The following is a 12379-nucleotide window of genomic DNA, read 5'->3' as shown; positions in this document are numbered from 1 at the left end:
CCCTTGCCCACGGGAAGCCACTCCCTGTGTCCTGGCACTGCCTGTATAACCCAGCCAGCCACGGAGAGCAGAGGACACACCAGGAATCTCTGAACCCCTGGATCAGACAAGCCAAGGGCTGCTGCTGGCCTGAGACAGGCCCACACAAAGAGCTGCTCTAACCCAGGATATAAATAATGCAGGGCCCCACCACACGGATCTGCTGGGCCACGCTGCACATTCCCAGCCCTCTGTACTGCTCAGACCCAGGATAAACGCTCTCCAAAGGCCTCCAGAGGCAGGGCAGGACTCCCAGAGACCCTGCGTGCTGGAAAAAGCCTTTTCTGACCTAGACACTGGGCTCTTGAGAGGCATTTAAAGACTTTTATTCCATTTTCAGTCTCATGACGAGGGTGAGACAATACAGATGTTACAATTCACACCAAAACAATCAGAAGCCAAACTATTTCCTAATTACATTATTAGCGTTTTTTTGGCCTATCAGCTTTTGCCACACAATGCTGTTAATGCTTCTAAGCCAATCATCTATTAAAATATCCCACATGGGTCCTACTACAATACATCTTTCATAGCTTTATTTCTCCAAAAGATCTAGTCTATTTGCAAGGTCATCATTCAAAACTTGTTTCTAGTTCAATTTCTCTCTCAACAATGTCTGTTCTCCACAGACAGAAGAGATCCTCTTCAGGAGGAGTCTGTCTGTCTGTCTGTCCTCTACAGGATTCTCTGCAAATCCATTTGGGTTCTCACAGCAGTGGGGAGAGGCAGGAGCAGCCCTGGGAACAACCCAGGGAGTCTCAGTCATCACAGTGACACTGGAATGGCCCCCTGGCTGTCTTTGCTCACCTCTTCCACACCTTCAGTTCCATCATTTCTGATTTATGTGCTAGCACAGCAGAAATTCAGTGAATTCAGGTGTTCCACCTTCTGTGTAGGAAGTTTTTCCCAGTGCAGGGTGTGCAAAGCAGAGCTGCAGCAGGAACTCACTGGTCCTGCTCTGCAAGGTTTCAAGTCGTGACAGCTCAGCTCTGACTGAGCAGCCGAAGCTGCAGCTGAACAAAGCCAGCACACACCTCACACTGAGGAGAGTATCACACACCCCGGCTGGAACCTGGGGAAACGTGCACTGAGCTCATTTACAGAACAGAATCATGGAATTGTCCATGCTGGAAAACACCTCAAAGATCACCAAGGCCATTCCAGTGGTCTAAGAAAGCTCCACAGCTGGGAAGGAGAAATCCCCCTGAAGGTGAAGGTCCTGTCTGGGAGCCTGGTTTGGATCAAGCTGGGCTTGGCAGGACCATGGGAACAGAGTAAAGGGATTAAATTATTTTAAATCCACCAGCCACAACTGATGACATGATCAGTGTAAACAGTTTTTTCCCTTACATCCAGTCCCTGGTGCCATCCTCAGTCCATCAACCCAAGGTCCCTCCTTCCCCAAAAGCTCTCTCATCACCCACTCACCAAACCACCCCTTGCTTTTCCCCCTGAACTATCCCCTGGGTGAACATTCCCTGCTTTATCCCAAGGTCAGCAGCCTTCATCCATCCACGACAGCTACACAGAACTGCTTTCCTGGGTAACACTCATAGCAACAGCAGAGAAACTCCCACAGGAATGCTGTATCCACTGCTGGGGATCCACAGGACCTGCAGGATCCTGAAAATGGGTGTTTTGCAGAGCAGGTATCAAGAACAGGAATTATGACTAGATCTAGCTCTGTAAAGATAACTTCAAGACTCTTATCCAGTGACATTTGCTAGCATGAGGGTGTGTAACTTAAAAAAACTTATTTAATTCCAGCACCTATTTTTAGGAATGCAGTAGATTCCCAAAATCCAAACGAAGCATTTCAGCTTTTAACACAAAATTTGCTAAATTAGGGATTCTTAAACCCTAAGTGTATTTCCTTTCCAAAAGGCCACTCAAGCCCTACCAGCCCCTCTTGGTGACCCTCCTGGCTCTGTCCTGAATCCCCCATTCCAGGAGTTTATAAAACTGCCAGGCTGAGTCCCACAGCAATCCAGAGGAACTCCAAAGCCGGTGATGTAAGGCAGGACACGGGACAGGAGCAGCAGCATGGGTGCCAATCGTCCCCTCCCAATTAATCTATTCTTAACGAAGCAGATGACAGTCCTGTGAGACAGCAGCTCCTCGGGGTGACCTACATTCCCCTCCTGGATGCATCTGTGTGCCTCAGTCGCTGTCACACGTCCCCAGCAGGGTACAGGGAGATCTGATTTATGCAAACCAGCCCTGACCAGCCCATTAGGATATTCATTTTGGTGACAAATCCAGAACTCTGGCTTCTATTCCCCCAAATCCCAGGCTTAATCCCCCCCAGACAATAGGAGGCTGCTGTTATCCAGCCTGACCTGTGTCTGGGAATGGCCACTTGCTGGGAATCCATCCACTGCTGGAAGAATTCGGGATCATCCTGCCACCAGAGCTTCCCAAACCCATCCCATATTGCCCTTACAGCACCAACCAATTCAGAGATGAACAGCATTGCCAACACAGAATTCACAACTCCAGGAGGGAAGGAGATCTTCCCAACTGGAAGTGCTCCTGTTGTCACCAAAGCAGCAAAGGAGCTGTGAGCAGGTGAGAGCTCTGCCTTTGGCCCTTTCAGGGAGGCACAGCAAATGTAGGGCACCAAAACTGTCTCACTGCAAGCCTCACCTGAAACCTTCTCCGTGACTGTTTTTGAGATCTGTATTAAAAATCACAAATTAACACCTGAGGTTAGTCACTGCAAAAGGCAACACTGCTGCCAAGAATTCCTTAAGAGCACTTGGCTGCAATATTAAAACATATTAAAAATATGAAGTGACCAAGGACACAGAGCACTGGGGACCTTCCCCCTCTCCACTGCTCATCACTTAAATTTAAATATTAATCACTTCCAGGAACAATCCTTGAGATCTCCTTTGTTCCACCTTATTCCCTCCAACAAGAAGTCCATTACTCTGGACTGTTACACATTGGATACTTGTAGATGTAAATCCTTTTATCAGCTGAACCTGACTCTTTTCTTCTAAAAACTACAGATTCTCTCCACACATTAGGTCTGGGAATGCACAGGGCTGTGAGGAAGCAGAGTATCAATACATCAGGGATTTCCTGGAGCTGCTGCTCCTCAAGCAGCACTGGTCATGTTTGATGGGTGGATTATGATGAGAAATGCTGCTCAAACCCACCCCTGGAGTTAAAATCCAAATCCCCAGGAGGTGGAAAGGCCCTGGTACCACGCAGCAGGCAGGGAGCTGAGGGGTTTCCAAATGTCTCTTCCTCATTCAATGATGACACACAGAGCTCCACATCAACCTCAAGCTCCAGGTCCCTCACTCCATTTGCTGTAGGTATTTAATTTAAGTACTGACCTGGATATGAACTGCCAGTCATGGATTTGGTACCAATCTTTGCCAGTAAATTTCAACTTTTCTGTAAAGTGAAGGTGACAGCTCCACCAAGGGAAGAACTAAGGTGTGTGAGCTTAAAACCATTAATTAGAGGTGGCTGCCTGGGGGACTGGAGGGAAAGGGGACTCAAGGGACTGAAGCTAAATCCCCAACAGCTCAAACCAACCTGAGAGGCACCACATCCTCCCCCAGGTTCACAGGAAGGGACAATGGCACATGTAAAAACTCAGTTACCTCAGAATCATTTGGGTTGGACAAGCACTCCAGGATCATCCAGCCCTCCTGTGCCCAATCCCCACCTTGTCCCCAGCCCAGAGCACTCAGTGCCACCTCCAGCCCTTCCCTGGGACACCTCCAGGGATGGGCACTCCAAACCTCCCTGGGCAGCCCTTCCAGTGCTAATTTGGGGACTTAACAAACACACCCTTGGTGATTTCAGCTGGGGTGGAGGCTGAGGCAGCACCAAGGGACAACATGGTTCTCCCACTCTGGCAAAGACAGGACGGGGCCGTGGGCGAGCTCCGGCTGCTGCAGCTGTGCTGGGGACACTCCAGGGAATGCTGAGCAGTGCCCACGTCCCACAGCAGTCACCTGGTGGCCAGGACAGTCCCCAGGAGCAGAGCCTCAGCCAGGGGGCCAAGGCTTCATGGCACAGCTTTGAGCTGCTGGTTTGATTCCTGAGCCAGCGCTCTCCGTATCAGCGCCTGGGCAAAGTTCGGGAGATAACCGGGCTGAGGAGCATTTCCCAGAAATGGAGCATTTCCCAGAAATGGAGCATTCCCCAGAAATGGAGCATTCCCCAGAAAATGGAGCATTCCCCAGAAAATGGAGCATTTCCCAGAAATGGAGCATTTCCCAGAAATGGAGATTCCCCAGAAAATGGAGATTCCCCAGAAAATGGAGCGTTCCCCACGACATGGAGCGTTCCCCAAGCGCTGTGACAGCCACGTCCAAGAGCTCAGAGCCCAACATGTTTAACTGCAGCACGCACTCAGCAGATGTGTTCAAGGCACAGGGTTTGGGAGCAGTGAGTGTACCTGGCATCCCAGCCATGCAATGAACACTGGGATCCCAGACAACAACTGAGGTTCAGAGAGAATTCCAGAATTTTGGGGCTGGAAGGGACCTCTGGAGGTCCTCCAGTCCAACCAGGGTGACCTGGAGCAGGTGGCTTGGAAACATCTCCAGAGAGGGAGACTCCACATCCTCCCTGGAGGCTCTGGCACCCTCCATGGACAGAAGTTGTTCCCCATGGGGAGGAGGAACTCCCTGTGCTCCAGTTCATGGCCACTGCTCCTCATCCTGTCATTGGCACCTTCCCCATTGGAAATATCTGTGTGCACAATCACTGTGGGGCAGGAACTGGTCACAGACTGGGACTGAGGCCATTCCTGAGGCCAGAACCACTCATGGAACCTCCTCATCCTCTCCTCAGCTCACAAACATCAGTGCAACTTCTGTCCAGGGAGGTCTGACTGACCCACTCTCCCCCCAGGGAAGGAGTTTTAGAAGTCACATGAAAGTCCAGCTCAGATCTCTGTGTGAAAAACAATCTCTGTGCAGAAAGAAGGCTCCAGGTTCCTGCTGACACCACCTACACTGTCACTAAGGTCCCCGAGACCACAGCTTCAACACAAGCAGTTATTTCTTCCAGAAAAAAGAAATTTGATCATTTTGTTATTCCAGCAGCTAAACCTTACACAAGGCTCCCACAAACAAAACAAAAGAAAATGAACAAAGGAACTATTTCAGTGATGTTTTATGCATACCAAGAGACAAGAGAGACAATAAGGTTTTTATTCATAAGGTACTAAGGGGGAAAAAAGGAAATGAAGCTCTAGCAAGAAACAGAACTTCCTTCAGAGCTGTTCCCATGCAGCAGTAACCTCTGCTCAGTGTCAGTTAATTCCAGCTTTGAGGGCTGATTTAATTCCCTGCCATTACATCTTTCATTTTCCAATATACTCAATTAACTCTGCTCCAGGCACCTTTACCAGCCCCTATTTTTAGGGAGGGCATCACATGAAGCAGCTGCATCTCCTCATGAATCCCACTGCCAGGAGCCCATCGGGTCCCACAAAATCACAGCAGGGAAAAGTCTGCACTCCACACAGCCCAGTCTGCCATTGGAATTCTACCCTAAACCACCGAGGACATGAATTAAATATGTTCAAGTTCAATTACAGCCAATTAAATCAGTTTTCATGCATGTCTCACCCTACTTAAGCTATATTTGTTAGCTAGAAAATAAATACAGTACATGAATCTGCTTTCACATAGACTGCTATTTATGAAACACAGAATTTGTCACTACTTGCTGCAATGGTAATTTTGCCCTCAAATTACATAAAAATAAAACTCAAGTTAACACTTATCCTGGCTAATTTATACTCAGCAGATGGACAAGACAGATAATACATAAATGAAGGGAAGTGAATTCATTCAGAAAAGCATCAGCTTTACTGAGGAGGAGGTGCTGTGTTGGGGAGGTCATTAAAGGATTCAGCCACTCCATGGAATCACTGAATCCCAGAATGGTTTGGTTGGGAAGGATCTACAGCTCAGTTTTGTTGAAAGGACACTTTCCCCTGGGCCAGGCTGCTCCAGTGATGATTTACTGCTGGAAAACCTGTTTGTGTTCTTACAAACACCAAACAATCCCATTATTTCTGAGTGTCCCAAGCACAGAGCTCTGTCACTGCTGGCACCAAGCACACGCTGCCATCGGGGAGGCACCAGCACTGTGACCTCGCGTCACTGCTGCTGACACAGGGCTGGGGACAGGCTGGGAGGTGACATTTCCAACAGGGAATGGCTGATGAAGGGCACACCTGTTCCCTGGCAGGCTTCAGGACAGGGTTGAGTCCAGAGCTGCTGCAGGATGTTCCCTGCCAGGCTCCAATATTCAATACACTCAATGGGTGTTAACCAACAGCTGCCACATCACTGGGGACGCTCCTGTCACTGAACAGCAACTCCCACACAGTAAAACCTTTCCTTACTGACCCCTCAGCATCAGGGAAAAGCACAGCAGCAGGTCCTGATCTCTGCTTCACACCAAGTTCTAAGAGTTGTAAGGCAATTTCTGCACATCAGGGTCATGGCACAGTGTGACCATCAGAGATCCTCCAGCTCCCAACTCTTGAGGTCAAGTTTTGGAACACCAGATGTTTCCACCCCAGCTCTAAGTTCTCCAGCAACTGGGATGAGTGGCAGAGCTCTCAAGCTCATCAGCAGGGAAAACCTTGAAATAAGGGCCCATTGTTATGATACTGCCCCAAAGCATCACATTTATCAGGAAGTTTTACCACCCTTTTTAGCTGTTATTGATACTGCAACAGTCTAATTGAACTCACAGAAAAAACCTGAGAAACAGCGATCATGTGCCTTTGAAAATGTGGAAACAACTCAAAGAATGCCACATAACACACCTAGAATCAAAATTTCTTGCTACCCAAACACTGGCATGTCCCGAGGCAGCACTGCAGGCTGGGAGACCCGTTTGGATTTTTTTGTTTGCTGTATTCTGCAAGAAGGTTCACAGAACCCCAGAGTGGTTTGGGTTGGAAAGGACATTGAAGCTCATCCAGTGCCACCCCTGCCATGGCAGGGACACCTCCCACTGTCCCAGGCTGCTCCAGCCCCAGTGTCCAACCTGGCCTTGGGCACTGCCAGGGATCCAGGGGCAGCCACAGCTGCTCTGGGCACCCTGTGCCCCTCCCCACTCTCCCAGGGAACAATTCCTGCCCAGGATCCCATCGAGTCCTGCCCTCTGGCAGTGGGAGCCATTCCCTGTCCTGTCCCTCCTTGTCCCCAGTCCTCTCCAGTTCTCCTGGAGCTCAGGGTTGTCCCCTGAGCCTGCTGCTGAGCACAAAAGGAGGCTGACACTGATCACAACAGGGAAAACTTGATCTGAGTATTGGGGAAGGTTGTGCTGCAGGTGGTGTGTGAGTGGAGCAGAAATGCAGAGAGGTGCTGGCACTGCTGTCCTCGGGGCAATGAGAGACCCCAGACAACCCTAATTAACACAGCCCTGCTGGGAGGTGACAACCACAAAGTCTGTGCTCCACGGGCTGCCTCAGTCTCGATGCTGGTCCTGGGTATCAGGACCTGAGGTGGGGATCCCATTTCCCAGTGTGCCAGAGATGCTCTGGATCCCATCAAAAGCCAGGGGAGATTCCTGTGGGATGAGGTCTCCTTATGATCCTCAGAGCATCTGATAGTGGCCACCAGCTCTGAAAGAGCTTCTACCCCTGCAGGTGGGCAAGGGGCAGAACGAGCAGGTGACAGAGATGGTGTGAAAGGTCATGCTCTGAGCAAGCGCAGGCGTTGTCAGAGGTGACACAGGGACTGTCAGCGCTGTGGTTTGGCACCCTGGGGCCTGTGGGGCTGCTGCTCCAGCTGCTGGCAGAGCTCTGCTGCAGCCTCAGCTCTTCTCCTGTAAATCCTGATGTTGTTCTGACACAGCTCGTGGCTGGACTGGAGTTTGGAACAACCTGGGACAGTGGAAGGTGTCTCTGCCCATGGCAGGGGGTGGAATAAAACAAACTTAAATGTTCCTTCCAACCCTGACCCAAACCCAGGCAGCTCCATCTCCTGTTCTCCGGCTGGGTCAAGGTTTTAAGCACACTGGGACACATCCCTGAGCTGGGGACACATCCCTGAGGCTGGGGACACATCCCTGAGGCTGGGGACACATCCCTGAGGCACATGCCACCTCAGCTGAGCACACACTGCCAGTCTAAAGCTGTTGCAGGTGGAACACAGAGCATTTCTGATGGAACACAGAGCATTTCTGCTCACTGAAACAGGAATGAGACACAGCAGATTTCCCAGAGAACTCACATTCCTGCTCCATGCTGTCCTGCACAGACCAACAGGAAGCACAAATCCCAAAGAACTCGACACGAGTTACCTTTGCTTTCGCCAGAGATCTGTGTAGCTAAAATAATGAACTAAGTAACTTTGTTGTTGAGTGGGAAGATCATAAAGTTCCCTGGAGATGAAAGCACTTCCCAGCACACTCACGGCATCAGGAGCATGGCAGGGACTCCTGTAACCAGCAATTAGACAGCTGTGCTGAGCTCCACATCCCAGCTCCCTCTCCAGTGACAGAGGCACACGCACGTCCTGCCACGTGCACAGGGAGGGGGTGACAGGGAGGGGGTGACAGGGAGGGGGTGACAGAGAGGGGGTGACAGGGAGGGGGTGACAGGGAGGGGGTGACAGGGAGGGGGTGACAGGGAGGGGGTGACAGGGAGGGGGTGACAGGGAGGGGGTGACAGCTCGGCTCCTCACGAGCTCGTTCTGCCGAGCAATCCCACTGGAGAAGGAAGAGGAGGGCATGGAGGAGACACAGCCTGCAGCAAGCCTTGGAAGGTGTGAAATCAGTGTTGCTACCTGCATTCCAATGACCTAAGTTGAGCCATTTATCACAGATCTGCAGTAATGGCAGTGCAGTGGAAGCAGAGCCCTCAGGGAATCACCTGCCAGGGGATGTGGTGGTGAGGAAGAACAGGCACCATGGCCATGGTCAGAAGGGCAGGAGGTGACACCTGGCACATAAATACCTCAGACACCAACAGGTGAGTTCCTATGTCCAGGTGCCCAAAGTCAGTAACTGAGCACCTGAAGGGAAATGTAAAATCACATTTGCTGTAGAAGATTACAATGCTGGTCAGACCCACTAAAGACAAAACCATCCCAGGGGCAGAATAACTTATTTGGGACCAGGTACAACCTTTTGTCAGGAAACAGAGGCAAGAGTTTGCTGTTGTAAGGTGCAAATGAGCCATGACAAAGCCCAGCTTTCCTGAACTTTTCAAAAATCCAGTGGGTGGATTTATGGAAAGTTGGATTTACTCTGACCCAGCCCAGGTCAGCCACCCACCTGGACACGCTGAGATGACACCTGAACTTACCAGAGCACCACCCACCTTTAGAACCACGGCTTTTAAGGGTTGTGAAGCTCAGATCTCAGGCCAGCACAGCCTCCCCAAGCTGACCCCAGCCCCTCCAGCACCCAAGGAACTCCGAGCACACACAGCAGCAGCAACATGCCACACCAGAGCCATGGCTTTGGGAAGAGACCATTTCCAGCACTCCTCCCATTCCAACAACAGCTCCAGTGGATCCAAACATGAAAGCACACCAGTTTGAGAAGCAGCCTTTGCAGAAGGAAAAAGCTGTACAGGTATGGATATCACTGGAGACATTCCATACCCATAGGCTCTCAAGCAAGCAGGCATCTCTCCGGGAGCATCAAGCCAGATTTTGGAAATGCAAGACACAAACGAGTGTTTCTCCTCCAGGTTACAGAGAACAGTCACAATCCCAGTGGGAGAGAAAGCCTGGAGTTGTTTTAGCTACAGAACAGAACCAAAACATGCAGAGACTTTAGTTAAACCCACACAGAAAGGAAAACCCACACAGCTGAGCTGCACCGAAACACCAGACGTTCAAGACAACTTGAAAGAGCAGCTCTGGTCCCTTCCCTGCTCTCCAGGGCCAGACAGGGAATTCCCTCAGCACCAGGAATTCGACAAGCTGGTTTTCCACAAAGCATTTCTGAAGTACCTTACCCCCTCGCAAGAGTTACACAAAGCAAGGCTGAAATCCTTCTCTACTTTGTGCCACCAAAAAATCATGGGGCACAACAGGCACTGGCTGCTGCTGCTGGAGGATCCGTGCACCCTGCTCTGCTGCCATGTCGTGTCCGGGCATTTCTCAGGCTCAGGGGGGATGGATTTTCCTGGCACAGCAGCCACCGTCCTTCTCGAGGTTCTGCAGCTCCCTGACAAGCAGGGACACGCTGGTTTTCCGTGCTGCAGGGAGGAGGAGCAGGGAGCAGGCACCCAGGCTGGGGAGGGAGAGCCCACGCCCTGCTCCAGGGCTGCAGGAGCAGGGACAGGAGCCAAGGAAAAACCCCTCACAGGCAGCACTGCTGAAAAAACCCCTCACAGGCAGCACTGCTGGAAAAACCCCTCACAGGAAGCAACATCTGCCTAAAACCCGTCCAGTTAGGGTTGATTCTTCCTATCCCCTGACAAGGTTTTCATCAATAGGCTCTCAATCAATGCCATAATTAAATATCAGTATTGACCTGAAGAGTGGAAAAGATCAAGTGTTTTCTCAGGATGAAGAGAATTGTTGAATCACAGCATGGTTTGGGTGAGGAGGGACCTTAAAGCTCATCCCATTTCACATCCTGCTATGTGCAGGAACACCTTCCACTATCCCAGGGTGCTCCAAGTCCAACCTGGCCTTGGACAGTTCCAGGGATGCAGGGGCAGCCACAGCCAGGCCCTACCCACCCTCACAGGGAAGAAAATCTTCTGTGAGAGCATCACAAATTTTCTTTTGACAGGCATAAACCAAGGAGTCAAGAGGAAATCACTTCTCTGCACCTCCCAGTTGTGTTTATCACTCAACAAGGCACTAAAAACTAATCACCGGCTACTTAAAACAAAGGCTATGCTCCTGCTTAGGAGTTCATGAACAAGTTTCTACCAACACCAACAGACATTTCGTTTGGCCTTTGAAAATTCACAGGCAGCCCACAGATCATAGAGCCTGTCAGAACAAGCTACAGGCCTGTGCTCCAAATCTGAACACACATTACCCCAGAAAATATCAGTGGCTTCCTAACTCTCCATCTCTGTCACTGCTGAAGTGACAGCCCAGTCCCCTCCTGGAAACAGCACTGGCTTAACCGGAGCAGCCAACCTGGGCCCTTCCCCTGTGCCTGCAGGGCTCCTGACGGTGCTCAGCACGTTTGGGGAGCAGCTGCCCGTGAGTCTGAGCTGCACATCAGCAGTGTCAGTGCAAGGACACGGGAGCAGCAGGGCTGCCAGCACAGGGCTGTGCCCAAGGAGCGGCTCCGCAGCGTCCGCGTCCTTCCCTGCCCGGCTCTGCCCGAGGCGCCGGGACAGGAGCAGGCCCAGCGCGGGGTTTGCTTCACACCAGGGCAGGGAGGAGGGAAGGCCAGGCTGGAGCTGCTGCCAGGTTTGTTAATGTGGAACTGCAACCAGAAAGGGAATTTTCACGGGGAACTTGTCAGGGCCAGGGCAGTGCCCGTCCCCTGTGCTGGCACTGCTGGGGCACCTCCAGGGCTGGGGGCAGCTCTGGGCCCCTCCTGACAGGAGAGCCCTGCAGGGGCTGGAGCGTGTCCAGGGCAGGGAACAGAGCTGGGAAGGGAATGGAGCCCCAGGAGAGGCTGAGGGAGCTGGGAAGGGGCTGAGCCTGGGGAAAAGGAGGCTCAGGGGGACCTTGTGGCTCTGCACAGCTCCTGACAGGAGGGGACAGCCAGGGGGGGTCGGGCTGTGCTCCCAGGGAACAGGGCCAGGACAAGGGGAAATGGCCTCAGGCTGGGCCAGGGCAGGCTCAGGTTGGACAGCAGCAGGAATTTCCCCATGGAAAGGGGGCTCAGGCCTTGGCAGGGGCTGCCCAGGGAGCTTTGCAGTGCCCATCCCTGGAGGTGTCCAGGGAATTCCTGGAGGTGGCACTGAGTGCTCTGGGCTGGGGACAAGGTGGGACTGGGCACAGGTTGGACTTGGATGGGCTGGGAAGGCTTTTCCAGCCTCAATGATCCTGGAATTCTGAGTACAAGCACCACCTACTCTGCTGTTTCCATGTCCCCTGCTGCCCTATCACTGCACCAGCACAGATCTGGAGGGTAAGCAAGGAGCCCCATCAGGGAACTGATCCAGCTCAGCTGAAAAAACAGCCACGTTACACAAAGGAGTTTCCAGCCAGCTCAGTTCCTCAGCTCTTCACCACAGCCATCCCCAGTTTCTCATCAGCTCTTTGAGGCGTGTGCAAACTGCTGCTCATTATGCACTGCCCTAAATGGAAAAAAAAATCCCCAAACACTCACACACAAAACCCCCAAGACACCCTACCAAACAAACCCAAACCAAACCACCCTCCTGCTTCAGTATCACACAAGCCCAGCT

At 51.6% G+C, this 12379-nt stretch overlaps 1 protein-coding gene across 1 annotated transcript in view; it reads right to left on the bottom strand.

The window, feature by feature from the left end:
- RAB10 (RAB10, member RAS oncogene family) overlaps positions 1–12379 on the bottom strand; it is a 44697-nt gene that overhangs the window by 26766 nt on the left and 5552 nt on the right. The window lies entirely within an intron of this gene.

Source organism: Prinia subflava, chromosome 2 (genome assembly GCF_021018805.1).
Source record: "Prinia subflava isolate CZ2003 ecotype Zambia chromosome 2, Cam_Psub_1.2, whole genome shotgun sequence".
NCBI lineage: Eukaryota > Metazoa > Chordata > Aves > Passeriformes > Cisticolidae > Prinia > Prinia subflava.
The sequence above is the reverse complement of the archived record's forward strand: the minus strand, read 5'-3'. Positions and strand labels throughout refer to the sequence as shown.